Genomic DNA, 15,324 nt, shown 5'->3' on the forward strand with positions numbered 1-15,324 from the left:
AGGCTTTAGAAATAAAAAAAAACTATTCATTTTAATTTTGAACAGGATGCGTAGATTAGCTAAATTAGTCAATGCAATGAAGTCACAAAGCAAAAGGAAAAGAGAAGTGAAAAAAATACCTTTTGTAAAGTGTTCTTAGGAGAATGGAAGCATAGTTCAAGTACTGAGCCATTTTTTAATGAAGAGAGTTATCTTCAAAGTAATAGTTTGTTGCATGCAGTTGACACCAATGGTAGAGCATATGAAGTGAAAGATGGTTGTATAATGGAAAAGGAGAAAATGGTTCCAAGAAATGAGGAAGAAGTGATGGCTGTTGAGCTTATGGGGAGACGTCCTAAGGCCCCAGTGTACACTTGGAATTGTAGTAGTCTTTGTACTGTGCGTCAGGAATCTATTGATAAATTACGTGACTTTCTAAGAGAATATAGTAAAAAGAGTGTTAAACAGAAAATTAAGGTGCTTCAAAGACTAGATCCATGCAGAGTGAGAGAGAATACTGGTTTGCAAGGACATTCTCTGGCTTGTCTATCTAGGAAAGTGTGTCAAAGTGTTTTTCACCATTTTAGGATGCTGGCTGTTCATCATACTGAAATGAGAAAGTTTGTGAGAACATTGTATTTTGCTAAAAGTCCAGCACTAAAGTTAAATGAGTTGAATAATGCTCTGTTCCGTGGATCTGTATCAGATGTAGTGAAGATTACTTATGAAATTCAGTTTTGTTACTTTGGTCCAGAGCAAGAAAGTGCAGAAAATGACACAGTTATTGATGAAAATGTGGAAGAGAATGTAGAACTTACTGTTAGTAAAAATTTTGAAGATCAAATGACAAAATTTACTATCATCTCTAATGAAAGACCAAATATTACTTGTATTTGTTGCCGGAGAAGCCATTATAAAAATCAAACAAGGAATGTTGATCTGTATAAAAAAAGTGAAAATGAAGATAATTATAAGTGGAAAGATTTTGCAACATATATATTTCTGGAAAATTGTTTTGATTTGGGTGAAGATCAGCGTATTTGTAAATACTGCTATAACAAGTTAGAAGAAAACAGAATTCCAGCTAGAGCTGTACATAATAATTTAGAATTGGTTGATATTCCTCCAGAAATTTCTGATTTAAATACATATGAGTCTATACTCCTTCAATGTGTCCATCCATTGCAGACCATAGTGCGTATGGAGCCAAAAACTGGTAAATTACCTCCTTCGGATTTACAAAGAGGTTTAAAAGGAAGAGTTGTCTATTTGCCATTGGATTTGAAAAAAAATATGGAAACAATTGATGCAGATACTTTGGAAACTGAACCATTAGTTATTCTGGTTAATGGTGTACCTACAAAGAATAAGAAAATTTGGCAGGAGCTGGTGGATGTACGAAAAGTAGAAAGAGCAAATTTGTATTTGAAAAAAAATAATAAATGGTATGAAGCCATTTATATGGATAAAGATGAAGAAGAAATAGTAGAAGACACAGGAATACCAACTGGGCAAATTGAAAAAGTGGATAAGTCAAAAGAAGAAGAAATTTATGAACATTTCAGCATACATCCTCTTCATTCTAAAGAAGTTATGGGAAACTCTATTGATCTGTTTCAGATGAAGAAAGCAAAAGGAACTCCTGTGAGTGTATGGGAAGAGAGCTTGGAAGCTCGTTGTTTTCCCCAACTGTTTCCTACAGAAGGAGGACGATATGATGAACGTCCAGTACAGATTCCTGCTTCGGAGTATCGGACTACAAGATTATATGCAGAAGATCCCAGATTTCGTCAAAGTATTCCTTATTTGTTCCATCTTTTATTTGAAAGTGACTTGTCAGCACTATCTTATGCAGTAAATCACATTTTAAAAACTGGAGTACATCTACGTAATGTGACTGCAAAGGATTTTATGAACAAAGTGCAACAGCGAGATGATCATTTGGAATCTCAATTGATCAATTTGATGGCTTGTCAGCGTGGGACTAATGAATATTGGTACCGACGCCATGGAGAATTGAAGTGTATGTTACGGAATTTAGGAACTCCTACATGGTTCCTTACCCTAAGCTGTGCTGAGTACGCTTGGGATGATCTTCTGGATTTTCTTCGAGAGGCAAATTCAAATATTGAAAACATCCAATACAAGACAGCAGGAGAATTGTGCTCATTGGATCCGGTTAATGTTTGCAGATATTTTAATCATAGATTTGAGGCTATGATGTCCTTCATCTGCAATAAAAAAAATCCACCTCTTGGAGAAGTTGTGGATTTCTTTTGGAGAAAAGAGTACCAAGCCAGAGGTGCTCCTCATATTCATATGCTGTTGTGGATCAAGGATGCCCCAAAATGTGGAACAGATTCTGATGATGCAGTTTTAAGTTTCATCAAAGAATATGCAACATGTGCTATACCTAAAAGCACAGAAGAGAAAAATTTAAAAGAGCAAGTTTTACATTTCCAAAGTCATCGGTGTGGAAAATACTGTTGACGAAAGTACAAGAGTAAAGATAAATTCTACACAAAATGTCGATTTGGATTTCCACGACCTGTTCTTTCAAAAGGAAGAGTAAACAGTTTTATGTCAGCTGTGCGACATACTATTACAAGAAAATCGCCTAAGAATACCTACAACCTAAGAAGAAATGAAGAGTCAAAAGATATAAATGACTACAACCCAGTCATTTTATCCATGTGGAATGCTAACATGGATATACAGTATGTGGCTGACAATTCTATTGCTGTTGCTCGCTATGTCACATCTTACATCACTAAATCTGAGAAAACGGAATTGAAGGAAATGTGGGAAGAGATTTCTCACGAGAAGACTGTCAGTAAGAAGCTATACAGTTTCAGTTTAAAGATGTTATCGCATCGAGAAATTGGATCCTACGAATACTCAGATAGGTTATCAACTGCAAGTCTGTACTCGAAATCCAGAAGAATAATTTGGGTAAGTTTAGGTCTTGCAGGAATGCGAAATCGGGTACTGAAATCTATTCGAGAAATTGAATATTTAGCAGAGTTCGAACCAGAAAGTACAGACATTTTAAGAACAAACATGTTGGACACATATTATCTGTATCAAAAAAAGAGAGGGGGGACCAGGAGCTGGTTAATGGTCCAGTGCCTATGCTCCGAGAAGTCAATAGGGTAATAACTAGAAGGCACTGTTCCAGGGTCGGTATGGTTGGAAGTCAACCAAGACCAGACCTCAACAAGAAGCAAAAAAAGAAAAAGAGATAGATCTATGGGTTTTTGGTCTAGGGTGAGGTACTCTGGATGGGGGGAGACCGCAAAAGTGTCTCTTGTTGCCCTCACACATCCCGAGGGATGTCATGCTTCATCATCGGGCGGTGCTCCTCGTCGGGCCGGCGGTGCAATGCCCTACGGGTCCCCCGAAGGGTCTCTTTAGCGGAGATCTTTTAGAGAGCTGCCGATGGGTGCATGCGGGTATGTGGAGGGGGAGTAGTGATGAGGGTAGTGTGTGCAAGGATAAAAATACCTAAGGGTTACCTGGGAGGCTATTTTAATAAGACGGTACCCTTGGTACAATAAAAATCGTGAAAAAAATTGTTACTTGTCAAGACGTTATGTGTCTGTGGTAACTGGAAATAATGGTCAAATGGTCGACATGTTTCGCGCCTTATAGTGGTCAGAATGATCCATGGCGTTTCATCAGGACCAGTAGAGGTGAAAAGTGTGGGAAGAGGTGCCCAGACTATGTGTAGTGAGGGGGGTAAAAATCACCCTCTCACTAGGCAACAGGGGGGGGGAGTGAAGTGTCTCCTAAACAGGTAATGTGTGAAAAAGGAGTCTGTTGTGCCCCCTTTGCACTTGACCTAGACCAAACAAGGATAAAACATAACAAAGTGAAGAAGTTTAAAATACATATGCGGAGGTGCCATGTCAATCTGCATATGTAAGCAGCAATGAGAGAAAACACACATTGCATAGAGACAATCACAATATCATACATCTGGGGGCCCAGGCTACTCTCGAGTTTAGGAGGAGCGGGCAGCTGTGGGTGTGGTCCCATGCCAGTCATAGATGGTAGGTTACGGGTCCCGGTGGCGGTCACAGAACCCAGCTAGAGGGTCGCTAGGTAAACTGCTGTACCCCGCGGGGCCACAAAAACCTCCACTAGGCTGCGCAGTGGGCTCACCAGGCGTGTTATCCAACGGGCAAGTCAACGAGACATGTGCATTGCTAAGGTGAGTTCACAAGTAAATCCGCAGGTTCAACACGAGAAAGGTGCACATAGAGTAGTCTTACCTATAGAAAGAGTTGGGATTACTCCTTGAGTTAAAAAGCGGCGTAGGAGGCCCACACCATCTAGGGCTGATAGCCGGTAATGATAGGTATCAGCAGGGAGTACCCGATGGGTAAAGGAGACAAAGTGGAGCGTTAGGTTTACTTACATAGTTGCCAAATGTAGAGCAGGGTGAAGACTTACGTTGTGATCTGAGTAGATAGGTCCGCTCGAGGAATACTCACGGGTTGCTCAGGTGACGGCACTGGAAACCTGCCCGGTCCAGACGCCTGCTCGAAGGTAACTGAGTTTGCCTGGCCCGTGTTATTTAAGGAGTGAGACCCGTGATTAGAAGGAGGTGCCTGCTTCCGGTATTGAGGAGACGCTGAGTCATGTGGGCCCGGAGCTGCACATACGTATTAAAACCTAAAGTCTCAGTATTCTATCGCGCATGCGTGTTAGAGTTTATGCGCATGCGTGGTGTGTATAGAAAGTGATACTACGCGCATGCGGGCCGTGAAGCAATCTCGGTATGTTGTTGCCGGAAGAGAGAACTAGACAACTAAGATATGACTAGTATGTAATGTAGGGATGCCTTGGCTAAAGATGTGTGTCACTGTTAGCCTATGACTGGTCTGCCCGGCCTGATACCAAGGTTGAGGGTATGTCAGAGTTTGTGGGGGGGGGGGGGGGGGGGGGGAGAAATGTTTCCGCACTACCTGGCTTTTAAGGTGTATAGATGTGACAGTCCCAATAGTCCACCGGTTGATGTAAAAAAATTGTTGCAGTATCACAAGTTACTAGGTGCGACTTAGAAAAGGACCGACAGTTGGTTGTCTGAGTAGTGTTGAGTGAGGCATAACTCAGAGCTGTAACGGCTGTGGTCGGTATATCATCCGTTGTCTGCTGCTACAGGCACGTTCCTAGAGGAAAAACCGGATTATAGGATGGACTGCACCTTACAAGTGTATTCAGATATGGCCGTATTATAGCTCGGTCCATGGGATATCGTCGTTGAGCCCCTGGGTGTCTGTGTGTAGGCGGTGCACCCAGCGTTGTTCACGTCTAACGAGTGACTCACTGGTCCAGTTGGTATTAGATTCCAGGATGGTCCATAGGATCGCTTCACAAGGGTGCCCTTTTTCCAAAAAGTGGTTCGTCAACTTAGTGGCTGTGCGGGCTCGCCTAATGGTACTCTTGTGTTCACTAATTCTCGTTTTGATGGATCTGGTGGTCATACCGACATAGTAAAGTTCGCATGGGCACGAAATCAGGTATATACAGTTAGTGGTATTACAATTCGTATGCTTCCGTTGTTCCCATTTCAGATCGCCAATTTGTAAAAATTTCGTATGTCGTGTGGAGGTGCAGGCACTACACGAGCCACACGGGTAATGCCCCTTCACTGCTGGGAGGTCCCAGAGGGTGTTCTCTTTCCTCACTTGTTTTGGACGTGGCCGTGTGTTAATCAGCTGGTCTCTTAAATTTGTGGTTCTTTTAAAGGCAAAGCGAGGTGCGGGGATGTTAAGTGCATCGCTGTTTATGATTTTCCAATTACGGTTGATAATTCTTTTGATTTTGTTAGAGAGAGGGGTGAAGGTCGTGACGCAGGTGATCAAGTTATTGGTATCGGGCTCTCTTGTTTCCAGGAGGCCCTCACGAGTGTTGTTTCTGGCCCGTTTTTTAGCTTGGTTGATCACTTTTACCGGATAGTGCCTCTCTGTCAGGTTCTCAGTTAAGGTGTTGGCTTGTCTTTCAAAATCCTGTAGCTTGCTGCAATTGCGTCTGATCCTGAGAAACTGGCCATAGGGTAAATTTTCCCTTAGAGCTTTTGGGTGGTGGCTCTTGAAACTCAGGAGACTGTTGCAGTCAGTCTCTTTTTTGTACGTACTGGTGTGAAGTATCCCATTTTCCAGTTGGATAGATAAATCCAAGAACGGGATTGTCTCTTCACTGGAGGTCATAGTGAAGCGTAAATGGGGGTCCTGATTGTTTATCCACTTAAAGAATTCCAGTGTCTCAGATGCCTGTCCTCTCCATAGGATCAGCACATCATCGATGTACCGTTTCCAGGTGACAAGGTGTTGGTGAAACGGATTGGAGTCAGTGAAGATATGGTTAGTCTCAAAATGTGACATGTACAACCCAGCCAGGCTCGGCGCAAAGGTGCTCCCCATGCTGGTGCCTTGTACCTGGTGGTAGATGGTGGTTTTGTACATAAAATAATTGTTGGTGAGGGCAAGGGCAATGAGTGCCGAGATGAAACTGGCCGGTGTCTGCGTTGGGAGTTCCGAATTTTGTAACAGGTTGCTAACCACTTCAATGGTTGCCTCCTGCGGTATATTCGTATAGAGTGCTTCCACGTCCAGTGTGAGTAGTAGGTTAATTTCCTCGGTGTTTTCATCATTGATGGTCCGGATGAGGTTGAGGACATCCCGGGTGTCTTTAAGGTAAGCTGGTGTGGCCTGGACCAGAGGACGCAGAAAGAAGTCGCTGAACTGGCTTAAAGGTTCCAGAAGGGAGCCTATCCCAGATACGATGGGCCGGCCTGGGCACGGGGTCACCCCCTTATGGATCTTGGGCAGAAGATAAAAGTAGGGCATCCTTGGAGATGGATTCACTAGAAAGGCTGCCTCTTTAGACGTAATCCATCCTTCTGTTGCCGCTTCGTTAACCATGGTTCTGATCTGACCTAGTAGCCTTGAAGTTGGATCAGTCTCGAGAATCTCATAGTACTCAGTGTTGTTAAGTTGGCGTAAGCACTCCTTCTCGTAGTCCTGTATGTTGAGGATCACTGTGGCACCCCCTTTGTCAGCCGGTTTTCTTATGATGGAATCATCATTCTGAAGAGTGGTGACCGCTCTACGTAGTTTTTTGGGGAAATTATTGTAAGAGCTCGGAGGTTCTAATCGATTGACCTCCCTAAGAACTGCTTTTTCGAAAGTGAGGACCTCGTGTGGGACCATGCCAGACGTGGGGGTGAATTTCGACGGGGGTCTCAGGCCAGTGTCGTCCTCAGTCTGTGTTTGGTTGTTTTTAAAGAAGGCCCTAAGTCTCACTTTGCGAAACAGTTGATGTAATTCCTCATTAGTTCTAAAGTTGTCCTCCTGTGGAGTAGGGACAAAACCCAGTCCTAATTCCAAGGCTGTGATCTCATCGGAGTTCAAAGGTCTCGAGGAAAGGTTGACGATCAGTTTTTTTGTTGTTGTGCCATGCTTCTCGTTGTTCTTTGTTGGTTGTCCGGATCTTGCCAGTGGACCTGCTTGTTCCCTCTTCTTCTTCCTCTGCCTCTGCCCCTGCCTCTGTTCTGAAAAGGAGGAGGAGGGTTATGGAGGAATGGTTGCTGAAAACCCTGTTGTAGTGGGTTATATGGAGGGTACCACATGGGTCCGTGTTGTGGGAATGATTGAGGTGGAAAACCGTAGAATGGTGGTGGTCCTAGCGGTGGTGGTAATAGACCCTGTTGGTTGGAGCGACGGCCCCAGCTCTGATTACTTGAGTTGCTACCTGAGGAGCGGCCTGACTGGTTAGACATAGATGATCCATCGTCAGAGATCGTGTCAGTTTCTGTTGGTTGGAAGTCCTCTTTTGTATAGGGATAGATCTTTTCCCTGTCAAATCTCTTCAGATCCTTCTGTAGTTTGGTTATCTTCTGGTTTAGAAGGTAGTCTCGATGGTCAGAGATTTCAGAATTTATTTCTGTTAGGCGAGTTTTATATGCAGAAAGGCTAATGCTGGTTTTGAGACCATTCTCTGCTATATTGATCTTAACAATCAAAGCATCCGATAGGCGTTTTGCGGTACTGATAATTAAAATGATCCAATCCCGGGTGCATTTCCATGCAATTTGGCTCCATTCGCGTCTGAAGATCAGGTCTTCCAGGAAGATCCTTGGTGCTGTGCGGACCAGCAATCCATTAGGTGCCGAGTTTGCTCTGAGGTATTCGGTCATGATAGAACCGTGGAGGGCGGTCTTAACCTGAAGTTTTTTAAGGGAAGTAAGGGTGTTCCAGTCGCCTTGTGCACTGGTACCTGCTGTATTGCCATCGACATCTAGGAGTGACGGGGTTCTCAGGATTTCAGCCACAATGTCCTCGCCATAGCTGAGGCCTAGGTTGTCCCCCATGGTAGAAAGTGACATGTCTCAGGGAGGGTAGGGAAAAAGTCACAATGTGGGATAAGATGGTATAGAAAGAGAGAGAGGAAAAAGAGAGGAAAACAAAGGAAAGGGAGGGTCCCTCGGCTGAGCCGCCGTGCTTAATACTGTATCAAAAAAAGAGAGGGGGGACCAGGAGCTGGTTAATGGTCCAGTGCCTATGCTCCGAGAAGTCAATAGGGTAATAACTAGAAGGCACTGTTCCAGGGTCGGTATGGTTGGAAGTCAACCAAGACCAGACCTCAACAAGAAGCAAAAAAAGAAAAAGAGATAGATCTATGGGTTTTTGGTCTAGGGTGAGGTACTCTGGATGGGGGGAGACCGCAAAAGTGTCTCTTGTTGCCCTCACACATCCCGAGGGATGTCATGCTTCATCATCGGGCGGTGCTCCTCATCGGGCCGGCGGTGCAATGCCCTACGGGTCCCCCGAAGGGTCTCTTTAGCGGAGATCTTTTAGAGAGCTGCCGATGGGTGCATGCGGGTATGTGGAGGGGGAGTAGTGATGAGGGTAGTGTGTGCAAGGATAAAAATACCTAAGGGTTACCTGGGAGGCTATTTTAATAAGACGGTACCCTTGGTACAATAAAAATCGTGAAAAAAATTGTTACTTGTCAAGACGTTATGTGTCTGTGGTAACTGGAAATAATGGTCAAATGGTCGACATGTTTCGCGCCTTATAGTGGTCAGAATGATCCATGGCGTTTCATCAGGACCAGTAGAGGTGAAAAGTGTGGGAAGAGGTGCCCAGACTATGTGTAGTGAGGGGGGTAAAAAATCACCCTCTCACTAGGCAACAGGGGGGGGGAGTGAAGTGTCTCCTAAACAGGTAATGTGTGAAAAAGGAGTCTGTTGTGCCCCCTTTGCACTTGACCTAGACCAAACAAGGATAAAACATAACAAAGTGAAGAAGTTTAAAATACATATGCGGAGGTGCCATGTCAATCTGCATATGTAAGCAGCAATGAGAGAAAACACACATTGCATAGAGACAATCACAATATCATACATCTGGGGGCCCAGGCTACTCTCGAGTTTAGGAGGAGCGGGCAGCTGTGGGTGTGGTCCCATGCCAGTCATAGATGGTAGGTTACGGGTCCCGGTGGCGGTCACAGAACCCAGCTAGAGGGTCGCTAGGTAAACTGCTGTACCCCGCGGGCCACAAAAACCTCCACTAGGCTGCGCAGTGGGCTCACCAGGCGTGTTATCCAACGGGCAAGTCAACGAGACATGTGCATTGCTAAGGTGAGTTCACAAGTAAATCCGCAGGTTCAACACGAGAAAGGTGCACATAGAGTAGTCTTACCTATAGAAAGAGTTGGGATTATTCCTTGAGTTAAAAAGCGGCGTAGGAGGCCCACACCATCTAGGGCTGATAGCCGGTAATGATAGGTATCAGCAGGGAGTACCCGATGGGTAAAGGAGACAAAGTGGAGCGTTAGGTTTCCTTACATAGTTGCCAAATGTAGAGCAGGGTGAAGACTTACGTTGTTATCTGAATAGATAGGTCCGCTCGAGGAATACTCACGGGTTGCTCAGGTGACGGCACTGGAAACCTGCCCGTTCCAGACGCCTGCTCGAAGGTAACTGAGTTTGCCTGGCCCGTGTTATTTAAGGAGTGAGACCCGTGATTAGAAGGAGGTGCCTGCTTCCGGTATTGAGGAGACGCTGAGTCATGTGGGCCCGGAGCTGCGCATGCGTATTAAAACCTAAAGTCTCAGTATTCTATCGCGCATGCGTGTTAGAGTTTATGCGCATGCGTGGTGTGTATAGAAAGTGATACTACGCGCATGCGGGCCGTGAAGCAATCTCGGTATGTTGTTGCCGGAAGAGAGAACTAGACAACTAAGATATGACTAGTATGTAATGTAGGGATGCCTTGGCTAAAGATGTGTGTCACTGTTAGCCTATGACTGGTCTGCCCGGCCTGATACCAAGGTTGAGGGTATGTCAGAGTTTGTAGCGGGGGGGGGGGAGAAATGTTTCCGCACTACCTGGCTTTTAAGGTGTATAGATGTGACAGTCCCAATAGTCCACCGAGTGATGTAAAAAAATTGTTGCAGTATCACAAGTTACTAGGTGCGACTTAGAAAAGGACCGACAGTTGGTTGTCTGAGTAGTGTTGAGTGAGGCATAACTCAGAGCTGTAACGGCTGTGGTCGGTATATCATCCGCTGTCTGCTGCTACAGGCACGTTCCTAGAGGAAAAACCGGATTATAGGATGGACTGCACCTTACAAGTGTATTCAGATATGGCCGTATTATAGCTCGGTCCATGGGATATCGTCGTTGAGCCCCTGGGTGTCTGTGTGTAGGCGGTGCACCCAGCGTTGTTCACGTCTAAAGAGTGACTCACTGGTCCAGTTGGTATTAGATTCCAGGATGGTCCATAGGATCGCTTCACAAGGGTGCCCTTTTTCCAAAAAGTGGTTCGTCAACTTAGTGGCTGTGCGGGCTCGCCTAATGGTACTCTTGTGTTCACTAATTCTCGTTTTGATGGATCTGGTGGTCATACCGACATAGTAAAGTTCGCATGGGCACGAAATCAGGTATATACAGTTAGTGGTATTACAATTCGTATGCTTCCGTTGTTCCCATTTCAGATCGCCAATTTGTAAAAATTTCGTATGTCGTGTGGAGGTGCAGGCACTACACGAGCCACACGGGTAATGCCCCTTCACTGCTGGGAGGTCCCAGAGGGTGTTCTCTTTCCTCACTTGTTTTGGACGTGGCCGTGTGTTAATCAGCTGGTCTCTTAAATTTGTGGTTCTTTTAAAGGCAAAGCGAGGTGCGGGGATGTTAAGTGCATCGCTGTTTATGATTTTCCAATTACGGTTGATAATTCTTTTGATTTTGTTAGAGAGAGGGGTGAAGGTCGTGACGCAGGTGATCAAGTTATTGGTATCGGGCTCTCTTGTTTCCAGGAGGCCCTCACGAGTGTTGTTTCTGGCCCGTTTTTTAGCTTGGTTGATCACTTTTACCGGATAGTGCCTCTCTGTCAGGTTCTCAGTTAAGGTGTTGGCTTGTCTTTCAAAATCCTGTAGCTTGCTGCAATTGCGTCTGATCCTGAGAAACTGGCCATAGGGTAAATTTTCCCTTAGAGCTTTTGGGTGGTGGCTCTTGAAACTCAGGAGACTGTTGCAGTCAGTCTCTTTTTTGTACGTACTGGTGTGAAGTATCCCATTTTCCAGTTGGATAGATAAATCCAAGAACGGGATTGTCTCTTCACTGGAGGTCATAGTGAAGCGTAAATGGGGGTCCTGATTGTTTATCCACTCAAAGAATTCCAGTGTCTCAGATGCCTGTCCTCTCCATAGGATCAGCACATCATCGATGTACCATTTCCAGGTGACAAGGTGTTGGTGAAACGGATTGGAGTCAGTGAAGACCTGGACACATATTATCCACAAAGAAGTCATCACCTTGAGAACATCTGTCTCTATGAAGTGCTGCAGAACTTCATTTTTAAACGGAATGCCACAGAAGATATCAACAATGGAAAATATAAAGTCAGTGGTGAGGAAGGATGTTTGGTGAAGCAAACAAAAGGAAGTTTGATAAATCACCGGAAGCTGAGTTGCGACACTCCTGACAAAAAGGAATTTTACTACTTGGCACTTTTGCAGCTGTTTAAACCATGGCGTTCAGAGGACGAACTACTTGGAGAATTCCAGAGTTATGAAGATTCCTTCAATGCTAGCAAAGACAGCATAGAATGCAGTACTTTCACAACTTATGTTCAAATGTTAAATGAAGAAATTGAACAAGAAGCAACAATTGCAGCTGAAGTAGCTAGAGACAGTTCTCAAGACAGTCAAAGTTCTGGGACATTCAGTCAAGATCCTCTAGGACAACCAATCGTAGAAAATGAAGCAGCAATAGCCATGAATGAAGTGGAAACAGCTATGAATCAAGCTCAGGAAGATTTAGTAGACTTAACATATTTGGAGCAGCAACTGAATGAAGAACAAAAACAAATTTATGAAGAAGTCAGAAAAAAAATTGATCACTGATTACTACATGAAAATAAAGAGTGCTCATGCACATCTTTTGAACCAATGAGAATGTATGTAAGTGGACAAGCAGGAACTGGAAAAAGTTTCTTAATTAATGTAATTAAAAGCTACCTACAGAAGAAAATGGATTCCATTTTGTCTTGTGTTGTTACTGCTCCAACTGGGTTAGCAGCGTATAACATAAAAGGAGTTACCTTACATCGTTTGCTAATGTTACCAGTAGAGCACGAGAACAAAATACAGTACCACAAACTAGCAGGAGAATCATGCTTGGAAGTTTCAAGAGTATTGAAGAAAATGAAAGTACTCATTATTGATGAGGTAAGCATGGTATCAAACTTAATGCTTGCCTTTGTGCATTTAAGAATGCAGCAAATTCTGAAGACAGACTTTGACGTGTTATTTAGAGGAAAACACGTCATCGTTTTTGGGGATCTTTTGCAACTTACTCCAGTTAAAGGACAACCGGTATTCCATACACTTACACATGAAGACACGAAAAAGTCATTGGGAAGTATAGGCAATGTAAATATTTGGACATATTTTGAGTATAAGGAACTCATTACCAATATGAGGCAAGCCAATGATGAGGACTATGCAAGTATTCTGAAAGATATAAGAATTGGACTACTCACAGAACATGGCAGAAAAGTATTACAGAGTTGATTGCTGAGTAATTTGTTTACAATAGAAGAAATAGTTCCAGAGAAAATATACAAGAAAATTGCTGAAAAAAATACTGTAATCTGCTTAATGCCAACACTACATGAATGTTCTGTATTCAATCAAGAACTTTTGAAATTGGAAAATGAAGAGATCATAAAACTGGAAGCTGTGGATAACATTCAACATGAACGAATAACTATTATATTGACAGGCAAATTGGCTACTAAATTGGATTCTCTGGAGAAAAACATTTCAAAAACAGCTGGTTTGGAAAAGAATCTTTATGTGTGTATGAACTGTAGAGTAATTTTAAGCCGTAATTTGGATGTAGAAAAAGGTTTAGTGAATGGAGCTATGGGTAAAGTTGTGGGTTTTGTAAAGTACCAGAAAAAAGATGGAATTGAATTCTTAAAAATAAAATTTGATCAGATTGAAGAGGTTAAAGTCATTAGTCGTTGTTCAGTTCGTTTTTTGCTAGTGAAAGACTTATATGTACGTAGGAAGCAGTTTCCGATTTCTCTAGCATATGCTGTAACTATTCACAAGTCTCAAGGATTAACTGTTGATAGTGCTTTTGTAAACATTGGATCTACTGTGTTTAAAGAAGGTATGGCATATGTTGCTTTGTCACGCGTGAAAAGATTATCTGGTTTATTCATGATAGACTTTGATGACTCAAAAGTAAGTGCTGATGCAAACTGTGTAAAGGAGTATAATAGATTAAGAAGAAGCTATGCTCCTCATTTAGGTCAGTATCCTGTGTTTGAAAAACGTGTTGTTTGTCGGAAAAGGAGATTTGAGAATATCTGTAATGAGGATGTACAGAAGAGAAAACAAAAAGACAGTGATGTGACTGCATGCAAAAAGAAAAAGGACAGTGTGGAAGAGGTTGTTGGTTGTCATTTTGAAAATAGCTCTGGTGTCAACTGCTACGCAAATGTAGTGCTGAATGTTGTATTTTATCTTGAAAGTTTGAATGAGCAGATAATACTAAATCATGAAAAAAGATTCTGTTCTTTGCTGAGTCTCCTTTATGAGAAGCTGAGTAATGATAAAACTAAAATAGAAAGTGCTTCTGATGTTAGAAATCTTTTAGATGTATGTTCTGGATGTACACAGTTTACACAAAATGTCCAGCAAGATGCACAGGAATTCTTGATGTATATCCTGATGGTACTGGAAGATGAAGGGGTAGAAGTAGAAAATGTATTTGGTGTCTCTTATAAATGGGAACATTGTTGTGATAACTGTATGAACACAAGGAGTACTAATGTTGATTCTGAAAGGTTCATATATTTACCATTACCAGAGAGTAAAACAGTGACTTTTAGTAAATTAGTTAAAGATGCTAATCACAACATGGAATGTTCTGAATGTAAATCTGAAATGTTATCAACGTTATTTTTAAGGAAATATGGACAGTATGTAATTTTAATGGTACAACGTTGTAGAGCTGATGGAACAAAATTGGAAACTTTACTAAAGAAGTTTGTTGGTAATCAATTATCTATATCTGGAAAAACTTTTGCAGCAGTTGGAATAATTTTTCATGATGGTCCTTCTATAAGTTCTGGTCATTACACAGTTTATCTTAAATGTGAAAAAGGATGGACACTGTGTAATGATTCTCAATTGATTTTCAAGCAACGTTTGCCTTATGATTTACCCAATTGTTACTTAATTTTTCTGAAACCCAAATTTTAAATACTAAAATCAGCATCGGAAGAAAGCATTATTTAAATTTTAAAGGATTAAAATTGGATATTTCACTCAAAAAGGATTTTAAACTTACCATTTGGCCTCAAGGAAAGGTAAAACAAACAATTGTGGACTTCTTTGACAGATATTATTTTGGAAAATATTCTTTTGCAACAAGGTTTACAGATGTTATTTCTTGAAAATTGTTAATGTACTTAAAAGGTATTTTTGACATTTCTATTAAGGTATGTTTTAGTGAGGATACATTTGGGGCTTTTTTAAACAATCTTTCAGATTGTTTTTCTTTTTTGCCCGCTGTTAAATGATGAATACAATTGATTTCACTATTTTCAGTGAAAATCAAAACATTCTGAAAACAGCAAAAAAAGGGCAAGAAATTGCTTTGCTAAATATGAAAAAACATGTACTGTTTAATAAAATGTATTGTTGAATATTAATACTTTTTTTCTTTTTTTCAGAACTAGAAAGAAAATTTAGAAAATGTAATTCAGTTTCCTTGCAAATAAAAAAAAACATTTATTTCTAAATAAGTTACTTTGA

This window comes from Triturus cristatus, chromosome 11 (assembly GCF_964204655.1).
Source record: "Triturus cristatus chromosome 11, aTriCri1.1, whole genome shotgun sequence".
NCBI classification, from domain to species: domain Eukaryota; kingdom Metazoa; phylum Chordata; class Amphibia; order Caudata; family Salamandridae; genus Triturus; species Triturus cristatus.